Source organism: Mus musculus, chromosome 17 (genome assembly GCF_000001635.26).
Source record: "Mus musculus strain C57BL/6J chromosome 17, GRCm38.p6 C57BL/6J".
Lineage (NCBI taxonomy): Eukaryota > Metazoa > Chordata > Mammalia > Rodentia > Muridae > Mus > Mus musculus.
The window spans coordinates 87731273-87744539 of record NC_000083.6 but is presented as its reverse complement, the minus strand read 5'-3'; positions in this window follow the sequence as shown (position 1 = coordinate 87744539).

Genomic DNA, 13267 nt, shown 5'->3' with positions numbered 1-13267 from the left:
CCCTTTGTCTTATCTAAAGAAATGTGAACATGTAAGAAAAGTAGTGTCGGTGTTTATAAGCACACAGTGTGGCCACTGTGCACCACTTCTGGTAGGAATTCCAGCAAAAGTGTCCCCTCAGTATCATCCTTCTCCTTGGCAATGTGCCTGAAGTGTGTGTGTGTGTGTGTGTGTGTGTGTGTGTGTGTGTGTGCGCGCGCGCGCGCATACACCATTAAGAACCATGCTTGAATGTCAAACTCCTCTTTCCCCTTCCAGTTCACATAGGAAGGAAAAGAACTAACCCAGGTTGCAGGGACTTGGTTTGAGTAATTCCCAACCTGCTTTACAGTTGGCCTTTAAACACAGGCTCTAAACTGATGGGACACCAGTGAAGTAGGGCTAGCAGGAGACAGATTTAGTCTTGCTAAATCTTCAAGGGGTAGAATCCTTCCAGAAGCCATGCTTTCAGGATCCACTGTGATTGTCCAGCAGGGCTAGCTCATGAACTTGCATCTGAATGATGGCTTTGGTCCCAGAATATACTTTAGCCAGTCTAGGCCTTCTGACAGAACCTGGAAGTAAAGCATCAGGCTTATCCATTTAAAAGAGGAACAGATTAAAAAAACATCCAATTAGAGATGTCACCTAGGCAACAGAAATAACTTGGGGAGCTGAGCCATTCAGAGGGGGGAAGCAGAGATCCCATGGCAGAGGCAAAATAGCAGTTTGCCCATAGGGAGGGAGCTCTGGCACAGTAGGACCAAGTTACCACAGCTAGACGGACCTACTAAGACATCCAGGCCACCGTACTGATGAACAAACACGTAGCTCTGTGGAATCCTCCGTGAGAGGATGGGGAGCCACCTCCAGGAGCCTCCTCTGGGGAAGAAGAATGCCAAGCGTCCGTCCCTTGGCAGCATCCTCTGTCACCATGCTTCTTAGGCTCTCTGCGTTGCTTACGTTGCACGGCCTTAGCTGTTTCCCATTCCCTCCCTATGCTTTGGCTTTGGAAGAAGGCAAGTGGCTGCAGTTAGAGCAAGCCTCTAAAGGAAATAGACGCATAGTGTGAGGGGGCAGGGAAAGGAAGCCCCTTTCTCCTTCCTTCTCGTGACTTCCCAGAGAAATCTCTGTCCTCCACCAAGTACAATACATAGTATCTCAGGATCCAGTGACACCTATACATCTTGGTCCCTGTCCCTCTGGTCCCCACCACATAACACCAGTCTGTCCTACTATGTGGTACGACATACCGTCATTCTCCCCTGTACAAACCAAAGGATTCAGTTCCCCAGATGCCCAGAGGCTGCTGAGCTCTTGAAAAGCTGGGGCTTCCGGGTCAGGGGACTTGATGGATCAATGGAGTTATGTGGTATGGCTTCCCGTTTAAGGGAAAGCTAAGAAGAAAAAGCTCTCCTATCACTTTGGGAACAGCGACGTCGATCAGGACCCCTTTACTAAGAAGGTCTCCACATCCTTAGATGGTAACACCTCTTCCATGATCATGGGTGTCTCTTGAATGACCCATGGCTGGCAGCTCACCAATGCTCTCAGCTCCTGTGGGCTGCGGCTCACCTGCCTGACCTCAGGTACACACACACACACACACACACACACACACACACACACACACAGTGTTCTAGTGCATTGTAGGCTTCTATACTGACAGTGTGACTCCCATAATCCTTTGTCTTCTGGTTGTGGCCACACAGAACACAGAAGCCAGGGGCTGGACATCAAGCCTTCTTAGAGTTAATTAGGTCAGCAAAGAAGCCACTGTTGATGCCATCACCCACTAAAGCCATGCAGTCAGTCCCTGTGTCTTCCCAGTATAGCTCAAGGTCCTGGTGGGATGGTCTAAGTGGCCAGACAATCTCAGGCCTCCACCCTTGAACAGTGACAGGGAGCCCTAGCCCTTGCGTGTCGTGCGTACACGCGCACAGCAACCACAACAAGTCACTAGCCCTTTCTGAGGGACCCTCCCAGGTGAGGCCACTTTGAGAAGAACGGTTTCTTTTTCCTGTTTAATTCTCTCGAGATCTCCTAGGGCTTTGTTCCCCTCAGTGTTGGGGAGTTTTGTGTGCAGTGTGCATGTGTTTATGTGTTACACAGAAGCCAGCATCCAGTCTCAAGCCCACCCCTAAGAAGTAGATGGTCACCAAAACACCCAGAAGGCACCTCTTCTTACAGGTTTTGGAGTGAGGGTAACTGAGCCCTTATCAATAGAAGAGACACTTCTGGAGGGGACCGAGTCAGCCAACACCGGGCCTATGGACCACCTGGGTCTATCTTAATGTAACCTTTTACACTCATAGGGGTCAAAATAAGCACAATGCTCTATCAGTGTCTGGGAGGTCCTGCCAGCCAGCAGCTCAGGGCACTTCAGTGTCCAGAAGAGACGCTGGGGCTTTGTCTGTCTGTCTCTAGGATTGCTGAATAGCACCACGTGACTCTGAAGGCTCCGCCAGCAGAGTGGGAAGGGGAAAAGGACCTACTGAAGCCATTCCTGGCCACACATGGTCTCAACACCACAGATGTGGGGCCTGGACTCTCGTGACCCCAGAGAAGCCCCAGAACCTATAGGCATCCTGACCTGTGACAGAGCAAAGCCAGCCTCACTATGTTCTGAGGAGGAGCAATAGCCTTTCTGCAGCAACCCCTCCCAAGACCCTGCTTCCTCCCCGACCCCCCCCCCGGCCCCCCCCAAGGAAGCTGGCCCTGGCATTACTACTCATTTCTGATGCTGTGTTCTCTGGGGAGTGGTTCGAGCATGCAGGCGAGCCTACAGCACTTGAAAACAACACTTTTCTCCTTCCGAGCAGCACTTTGCTCTGAGAGCACTAAAAGGTATTTAAATTAACGATGAATAAAAAGTAGCCTGCCACCCTTTGAGCTGTTTTGCTTTCTGTCTGGTCAGAGCTCCTCCTCCTGTTGCCCTGCTCACACTGCCTCTCCCGGCCCTTTCAGACTTGTGGCTGCCAAGGGGATTGATTGTTCTACAGATCCACAGAGCTACCCCTGAGCCAGGCTGGGCTAGGTTGGTAGAGTCAGAGCAAGCATGGACCCATGACCATGTTCTCAAACCTGGTTGTCCACACAACCCTCCAAAGTGATCTTGAAAAGATGCTGGGGCCAGGCCCTACCCAGGAGGGACACTGGGCAGGCATTAGTACTGTTGTAAGGAGTGCAGGTGATTGTAGAGCCTGCACTACAGACAGCAAGCGCATTGTGGAGATGTTCCACTCTGATCAGAGCTCTGGATGCTGGATCTAGATCTGCAGTCACGGAACTGACGCCGCTCCTTGCTCTCCTCATCTTCCAAATGGGTTCATGACTCCACACCCCTGTTAGGAGTAAGCAGAAGTAAGAAGCACAAAGTGTGCAGAGATGCAAGGTGTCCCCACCCTGAGAGGCATCACGAGGACATGGGGGCCCCTCATGTCCCCAGGGAGATGGGTTCCTTCTAGTGCTTTCTTTAGCAGGGCGCTCCTTTACAGCTCCAGCATCACAGAGCTACTGAGACGTCCTTCCTCCTCTGCGCGCCCCTCCTAGAGGTGCAGGATTATGGAGGAGTCTTGGGGGGGGGGACAACAGAGCCTCTCTCGGGATCTAGGGCCCCAGAAATCCAATAGCCACCAAAGCCACCCCAAGATATCAGGTACTTGTTTGAAAAATTTGAAGAGTGGGATTCACAGACCACAGAAGGTGTTAGAGAGATGTTTGTTATAGACCAATAGGCAAACACTTACAAGAGGAAAAGAAAAAGAACAGAGGTCCTCTGTAGCAGGGAGGATACCAGGAAATAGGGTACCACTAAGCCTGGCTGCCTTGGAGTTAATAATGTTGGGGAAAGGGAGAGGGGGAAGGCAAGCTGGTCAGCCCAGTTCCCATGGCACGTGTCTAGAACTTTCAGTTAGATTGTCATTATTATTTCCAGGAGGTGGGTATTTTTTCAGGGAAATCGAGATAAGGAACACACACACACATTCACACTTACACACACACACACACACACACACACACCCTCCCGTTGCCCAGCCTCTGACCATACCAGAACCAGAGACATTTGAGCTTAAACATTTCTGGCATCTCTGAGCTCTAGCCAGGGTAGGCCTGACATTTCCTGCTTTTAGCCAAGAAAGAAACTGGTTACTTTTCTTTGGGGTCTTTTTTACCCTAAACTTCCTAACCAGTTTCTACCTCCTTTATCATCTTCCATGCATCCTAATCCATGGCCACACCCACCCTTGCTCCACCCACCTCTCCTGGCCCCACCCGCCAAAGTCTACAAACTCTCCAGCATCCTAAACTCTACCCCTGCTGACCGCAACCAACCAAATGTACCAGCCTCTCCCTTCTCCTTGTCTACAGCAGGGACTTTCATGACATTACATGATAAAATGGAACAAAAAGTTTAATCAGGGATGGAGACATGATTAGAGGTTAAGAGCAGTTGCAGAGGGCCAAGATTGGATCCCAGCTTCTTGGAATCCCAGTTGCTTACAATTGGCTGTAACTCCAGTTCCAGGGACCAACGCCCTCTTCTGGTCTCCTTGAGCACTGCATACACATGATAAGAATAGGCATGCAGGCAAAACACTCACACACATAAAATAGAAACAAATAAAAGAAGTTTCATCAAACCACTGACTCCATACCAGTTTTTGCCTTTTGTTTTAATGCTAGAGAAAGCTGCTCAATTGGTTCACCATCTGTGGAGTCACACTCCCTCCCACTTAAAGCACCCTGACCAGTAGCATTTCTGGAAAGTTGGCTTCTAACAGCCTTGTGTCCAATTAAGACCATTAGCTAGGCTAAAATTCTGGACACACCTGGGCTTCAGTCACCCACCAGCTCTGTGTTTGATGAGGGTCTCCAGCTGTGGCCCAGCTGTGTGGAACATACATCTCTTCATTGAATGATTCAGGTGACCTTTCGCTGCTTTTCAGGTCCTAAGACCTCGTGATTCCTGAATGACATTTTAGGAGTCCAACGGCGAATGCCTAGGTGGAATCGCTCACCCTGCCTCCTCTGTGGTTGGTCACCTTTCTATGAAGATATCTGTGTTCCTAATGAGTACCAAAGAAAAGGGAACTTAGCATGCAGCAGGTCAGGCTGCTGGACAAGAGACTTGTAGATTTATCATAATTACAAAACTTAATGATGCTTCCCCCTCCAGTTTGTCCTGGGCCGCAGAAGTTAAGGGCTTCTCTAGTTTGGGGTTATTGAATCAGAGGCTGAGGGAAAAGAATGAGAAAACGAGTTAGCGCGGCAGACCCTGGACTCCAGGCTCTGGCGTGTCAGCACAGGCGGGGAGGGTCTGTAGCCACAGTCACTTGTGGATGCTGGGACCACTGAAAACTTGTGGTCACTCCAATGCTGCAGAGAAAGCTTTCACACTGAGTCCATAGGAAGAGGAGGCTCCAGGGAGCCTACTCACGGGCAGAGGGAGCGGCACTGAAGACAAACAGAGGCAGGCTCTTTCCAGAAAGGAGCATATCGTTCGCGCCTCAGGTCTGGGGTGACAGAACGAAGATGTGACTGAGGGTCAGCCTCATGAAAGGCTTCGTAAGCCAAAGCAGTTTCAGCTCATCCTGTAGAATGTCAAGGGAAGAAAAGTCTGTGGAAGGGAGGGGGGCTTGGCCGACAGAAGCCATGACTGTGCCCGCTTGTGGGCAGAAGTCTGAGAGAAAGATCAGTGAGGCAGCTCAGGAAGTCGACACATCAGGTGACAAGCCTGAAGATTCAAGCTCAACCCCACATGGCAGACAGAAAGAATCGGATCCTGCAAGCTGCCCTCTGACCTCCACGAATGTGTCACGGCAAACATGTGCACACACACACACCAAATAAACACAATCCTAACAAAAATTGTAAGTCCAAGAGGCCCCAGGTTTCAGGCTAAGTAGGTGGCTGGAAGTGAGACCACATGGAAACTGAGAACCCTGGAGGACAAATAGGCTAAGCCAGGAAGGACAATGAGCTCCATTAGGGAGATGCTGGGGTTTTCCATTTATTTCTTTCTTTCTCTCTCTCTTTCTTTCTTCCTTCCTTCCTTCCTTCCTTTCTCTCTCTCTCTTTCTTTCTCGCTCTCTTTCTTCTTTCTTTCTTTCTTTCTTTCTTTCTTTCTTTCTTTCTTTCTTTCTTCTTTCTTTTTTGAGACAAGGTCTTTATTTGTAATCCTGGCTGTCTTGGAACTCACTATCCAGTCCAGGCTGGCCTTGAACTCACAGAGATCATCTGTCTGCCTCTGCCTCCAACCACTGAAAGTAATGGTGAATGCCACCACACCTGGCAAAGAAGCTAGGTTTAAGGAGTAAGGAAGTGTCCCAGAAAGAGGTTTCCCCTTAGCAAAAGCTAGCCTTGTGGTCTAAGCAAGGCTAGTAATGTGAGGGTTCTCAGCTTTAGGAGACAGATGAAATCATCTCTCCCGTGGTCCTCAGCCTTCTGAACACTGTGAAAGGGTTGTCCTGGCGTGTTCCTAAAAGGTCAAAGCAGTTGAGAACTGCTGAGAGCTTCTCATAGCTGCTGAGAGCCCAACAGTGTGGAAAGGACAAAGAAGAGTATCAGATCCCAACAACTGGGGAGTCGACGGCCGTCACCTCAGCTAGTGATGGGTTCCCGTGAGTCCCTGGGAATGAGGCTTCCATGTCTAAGTTTCATGGGTCACATGTTAGTTAGAGAGCAAACTGTGCTATGCTAACAGAAATCCAAAATCATACTGGCTAACAATAGGTAAGAAGTTTATTTCTCTCCCAGGAAGGGGAGCCAACATGGAGCCCCCAGCACGTTTGTTCCTGCCTATTTCTGCACTATCCCGTGTAGAATGGCCTAAGACGATTGACTTACAATGCGGGCCAGGCGAAGGTCTAGATGAACGCCTCCCTTCAAAGGCACGGCGCTAAGGCAGCAGATCACTTTCAATGTCAGCCCAAACTTTGTCAAATGACCTAACATGGTCACAAGACGACCTGAAAACTATTGTTCTTTAAGTTAGCCATGGTCCTGGTGAGAGTGGCTCCAGTTTAGCTGAGGGGACACTCTGTAGCTGCAGTGGGGTCTCTAGGGGGTCATGGTAAAGCTGGGCTTGTAGCTCGTTGTTATTGCTGGTGTGATTCAGCCCCAATGTCTGTCTTGTCATCACCTCATCCCTCAGCAACTGTGACCCATCCACAAGCCCATCTGGAAGGAAACTGGCAAGGGATTCTGGGAAATGTAGTTTTCAGACTTCCAAACCTCAGCCAAGCAAAAACAGTTTAGAGGCACACCAAGCACCATGTTGGGAAGTTCACAAACTCTGGTAACTCTAGATTCCTGAGATCCAACACCCTCTTCTGGCCTCTGTGGGTACCTGCACACACGTACAAACGGTGCATAGAAAGATACACACACATACACCAAAATAAAATCAATCTTTAAAAATAAGGTAAAAGGGTATATACCACTCCAGTAGGAGGTCTCAGCCATCATGAAGCAAAGACATCACATTCTTCATTTGGTCAGCAGTTTGTTCTGGAGTCAAGGTCACACTGTGTTACCCAGGCAGTGCAAACACTTGGACTCAAGGTACCTCCGCCTCAGCGGGAAGTACAGAATAACATGCCCTACTCTAATCCACTCTTGAAAGCATACTCTTTCCTTTTGAGGGACACATTCACAGAGGGCTGTCTGTAGAATCATTAGAAGACGCTTATCCAGATGGCAACAGTCAGTCAGCACCTCTGGCCTGCCGCTGGCTCCATGTGACTGCAACCAGGTCCCTCTTATCAGTCAGTGCTGTGGACTGGACTCAGTGGGTCCCTCAACCCTCTGGGAATTAGGGTCCCAGTATTCAGGTGGGCAAGGAGTTGGCAGGGTGACAAACAGATGTGAACACAAGGGAATGTTGATCTGAATGTAATTTCTCAAAGTGAGCATCAGACTTATATTACAGAAGGAGACAAGGAAGTTAAGTGATACAATAAGGTCATTCAAGGTACACTGAGGTTACCGGATGCAAAATGACTCTTTACACAAAACAGAGGAATGCAGCATACATACCAGCTAACAGGAACCAGGCAGTGTTTACAACTGAGATAAAAAGCAGCCACACCTAAGGTCAGTTTATTCTTAGAAGCCAGGGGCAAGGGCTTCATGCCCTTGCCATAGTTCCAATTCTAGTCTATTGTATAATTCACAATAGGCCTTTGGCCATTGTAAATGCCTGTGTATGGGAGTGACCCAGCTATTGTTCTAAGTATACTTTGTAGGCTAGCCCTGAGATTTCTAGCTCAATTCTAGTAAATTGTAATGCCTGATTTCTTTCACTGTCTCTCTGTCAACACTGGAGGCTTTTCATCTGAATGAGTAACATTTTTACAAAAATCAAAGCCCAAGGTTGGTTCAACGATTTCCTAGGATTTTGGAACACTGGTGGAGGCTAATCTAACTTAGCTATATGTCAAAAATCATTCCTTAGAGGCACTTATAATAAAACAATATTGAAGGAAAGCACACAGATCCATTCACCGACTGACAGAGGGACAAGTTTGGAGCATTCGTGCTATGGGATGCCAAGGCTCCAGGAGACTAAGTTTCCGTGAAACTTTTTGCCTTGGGACTGCATCCAAGCTTTTGGGCATGCCATGCAGTTTTTTACTGAAGAGGGTGTGGCAAGTCAGGTTTCTTTCTATGTCATTCAAATGAAGATCTGGCCTATGGTCTCTGCCACCCTGAAGGGAAGAGGAGAGAGATGTAAGGGGCCCATAGATAAGGAACCACTGGTAGCATCTACCAAGAGTCTGCCTGGCTTGAACAACTTATCCCAGTTCTGTCTCCATGGACAGGGTGCGGCAGGACCAGCAACTGGATGTGATGGAAGGAAACACACCTACTGAGATGGAGGTGCTTCCTGCAGAGGGTGGGAGCGGGCTCTTCATCTCTCTAGTGCCTATACTCCCCGGACCATGTAAAGTGTTCGCTAGATACACGCCGTCCTCTAATGTCCCACTAGCTACACACAGATACTTAGGCTTACATGGATTTATAGTAAAATTACATTTCCAGTCCTGGGCTGTTGAGATGTTCAGAAGGAAAAGGGACTTGTCACCAACCTGATGGCTTGAGTTTGATTCTTGGAGAGAGCCGACCTCCATTAGCTCACTGCGGAATCACCTGGAAAACACACCTCTGCCTGTAGAAGCTGTCCCAGAGACAGTCAACGAGAGAGGACACAAATGTGGGTGGCATGTAGTGGCATGTGGGTGGCATATGATGGCATGTGATGTATGTGGTGGCATGTGGGAGGCATGTGGGTAGCATGTGGTGGCATGTGGATGGCATATGATGATATGTGGTGGTATGTGGTTGGCATATGATGGCATGTGGTTGACATATGATGGCATGTGGGTGGCATGTGATGGCATGTGATGTATGTGGTGGCATGTGGGTGGCATGTGGGAGGCATGTGGGTAGTAGCATGTGGTAGCATGTGGGTGGCATGTGGGAGGCATGTGGGTAGCATGTGGTAGCATGTGGGTGGCATGTGGGTGGCATATGATGGCATGTGGGTGGCATGTGGTGGCATGTTCCCATGGACTGGGTCCTAGGAAGAACAACTGGCATAGCTCCAGCCACTCTCGTTACACAACTTCCCTATTCCGAGGACAGCACCCTCAAACAATGAACCAAAATAAACCCTTCTTCCTACGAATAGCTTCACAGGCACTGCAATACAGAATGAGACACATTAAAGGATACAGTGTGTCTGTCCTTCCAGAGGCTGTCACAGCGTTAGTACAGAGAGACCCCTAGGGACGGAAAGCCTGAACTCAGGGGCGACCTTGGGCCAGAGGGGCTGAAGTAGATATCCTGCTCCAACCTCACGTCCTAGTGTGGTCCCCTCTACCTCCAACTGGCTTCTTGTCCCTTGTCCCATGGAGAGTCTTAGGCACTGTTTGCAGTATGCACCCATAAGTACACATCCGTACCCCACAACCGGAGTGGCTGGTCACCCCGTGACTTTACATCAGTGGAAGTCATTGCTCCAGAAACACGATTGTGTGCAATGGAAGCCCCCTCCCTCCACAGCTGTCACAGACCTTGGAGTTATAGAGAGACACGAGGGGGATGTGTGCTTACTCATATGACAGCACTGGTCCAAACACACACACAGACCACACACACACAGACCACACACACACACACACTCCCCAGAGTAGACCTCACTAATACCTGGCGAACATAAACAGAAATCACAGTAGTGAAGGGTGGGTACTGAGGACCCTAAGGCAAAATGATCTTCAGTTTGTCAGAAACCCAGTCACAATAAAAACAGAGACTAACAGTGGCTTGTCCCTTGGGCCAGGGTGTGCATGCTTGCCCTACCCGCAGCGTCACCTCAGTTAGGCTGTTGAGAGAGGAGCTCATGGCTGATGTAGAAAGATGGTTGGAACCAAGGTACCAAAGATGCCGCCTCCAGCACCAGACTCACATGCAGGCCCCAAATTTCTATGGCCACCAGCTACACACCCAAGTGACACCTTCTCTCAGTACTTACACTCTGGCATACGCGAGAAGGTGTAGCCTGCAGCCCATGGGGACGTACTGGGGGACAGGTGGCATCCTGGGACTCAGTACACAGCATTGTAGAAAGCTCTTCTGAGGGTAGAGAACACTGTCTTCAGACTACTCTCACACTGAAAAGGAGAACAGACTTGAGTCACCCAATTCCTGCTGAAGCTGACTGTCCCTAATCCCCACCACTGCCCCCCAGTGTGGCTGAGCCTGTTCCTCTACAGTCCTACACCTGAGCCAAGACTTCTGGGTAAAATCTACCTTCAACTTGGTATCAGCCTGACCTTCGAACAGTAGTGGCTGTTTTCATTCACGCTGACCCAGATGACACTCCTACTACCAAACTCCTTAAGTTCTCTAAGAATCTGGGTTTCTCTGCGTGGCCCTGGCTATCCTGGAACTCACTGCAGATCAAGCTGGCCTTGAACTCAAGAGATCCACCTGCCTCTGCCTCCCCAATTCTGGGAATAAAGGCATGTGCCACCCCTGCCTTGCTGTTTTAACATCTCGAAATGAGAAAACAAACCTATCCAACTGTTTCTATGTGAGGACCTCCTAAAATGAAGTTTATAAAGTGCCAAACCTGATTATCCAGAACTAGTTAACCCATCTACCCACTCATCCATGCCCCATCCATCCACTCATCCATCCATTCACTGATCCATCCATTCACTCATCTACCCATCCATTTCTCCATCCACATTATTATATCACATCCTCTCTCTCTCTCTCTCTCTCTCTCTCTCTCTCTGTGTGTGTGTGTGTGTGTGTGTGTGTGTGTGTGTGTGTGTGTGTGTGTGTATACATGCACGTGCACACATGGTACACAGGTGGGAGGTCAGAGGACCTTGGAAGTCAGCCCTTGCTTTCTGCCCTGAGACAGAGTCTCTTTGCTGTTTTCCATTTTATATGCCATACAAATTTACAGGAATTCTCCTGCCTCCACCTCTCATCTCCCACAGGAGCCCTGGGATCCGATATTCTTGCTATGCTTCTGGCTTTTATAGTGTTCTGGGGACTCAAACTCAGATTCTCACACTTGCACAGCAGGGGTCTTTACCTGCTGAGCCCTGACCACCTATAAAAACTGAGAACCTGTTATTCCCACCATTGCAACCTGAAAATACAATCTAGTGGCAACAGCTTAATGTCCAGCCTGGATATGAACAATGTGTCTGGACGTGAACATGTCCTAAGGGATCCGGAGGCTGCTTAAAGGATGACTAAATACTCTTAGATTATATTTAGAGAAGTTCTAAATACTGAGAGGATGGGATAAATACTCCCAGGCCTCATTTTATGTTTTACTCCAATACAAGTGCTAGAGTCTCATACCAATTTCTCTCTCCCTGATGAAAACATTAGAACGTTTTCTTCCTTCATACAAGAAGATGCCTCACATTCTAGTTACCTTAACCTGGGCAACAGCTCTGCCTTTCCTTTGATTTCTCCATAGCCAGGGTTTTGTCACTCCTCTGAGGACGATGTACAGAGAGCAGACTTCTTCCAAGATTTTAACTGGACCTTTCATGAGGAATCTAGAAACTCACAAAATGATCTAAATAAGATGATGGGTACATTAAAGATGGTCTTCAGGAGCCTGTGTTCCCTGCACACAGCAGCTTGGCAGCAAGAAGCCAGAAAAGGGCTAGGCAGTAGACTCACCCTTGGGAGTCCTCCCCATCTCTTCAGTCAACCTGAGAAGAGGGGACAGGAACCTGTTACTAGCTAATGTGCAGCTGCTGCAGAGAAAAAAATGTCACATTTTGTTGCCAGAGTGAGGAGGGGCATGCTGCACAGCACTGGTTAGCTGCCTGATGCATGAAGACTAAGAGGGACCAGGAGCAGCCCTGCAGCTGTGCGAGTCTGGCCCAGGCCCTGAGCTCTCACCGGGTCTTTGCACTTAACTGTCCCTGGGGAAATCACCTGCCTTGGCTAATACTGGCACTTTTTTTTTTTAATGTTTATTTATTTTTACTGTTTCGGGTTTTTAATTGGGGTCTTTGGTCCACTGAGAATCGATTATTCTATAGGATGGAAGATACAAATGTAACCTCATTCTCCCTCAGGTGGATATTTAGTTTTGCCAGCACTATTTATTTATTTATTTTTTTTTTTAAAGATTTATTTATTTATTTATTACATGTAAGTACACTGTAGCTGTCTTCAGACACTCCAGAAGAGGGCGTCAGATCTCATTACGGATGGTTGTGGGCCACCATGTGGTTGCTGGGATTTGAACTCTGGACCTTCGGAAGAGCAGTCGGGTGCTCTTACCCACTGAGCCATCTCACCAGCCCCAGCACTATTTATAGAATAGGCCTTTCCCAGTGTTTTTGTTTTGGTTTGGTTTGGTTTGCCACCATTGTCAAGCATCAAGCGGCCATAGCTTCATGGGTTTATTTCTGAGCCCTCCATTCTGTTCTACTGGTCCATGACTTTGTTCTTATGCCAGGACCAAGCTGTCTTTATCACTAGAGTTTTACAGTATAATCTGAAGTCCAGCGTGAAGACCCTCAGCAAAGATGATCTTTCTCCACAGTGTTGCTTTGGCCATTTGAGACTTTTTGTGGTTCCATATGAATTCTTAATTTTTTTCTAGATCTGCCCTCCATTCTGTTCTACTGGTCCATGACTTTGTTCTTATGCCAGGACCAAGCTGTCTTTATCACTAGGACAAAGACATGTTTTCTTGGTTACTGGGCTTTTGTTTTGTTTTGCTATGCAGAGCTAG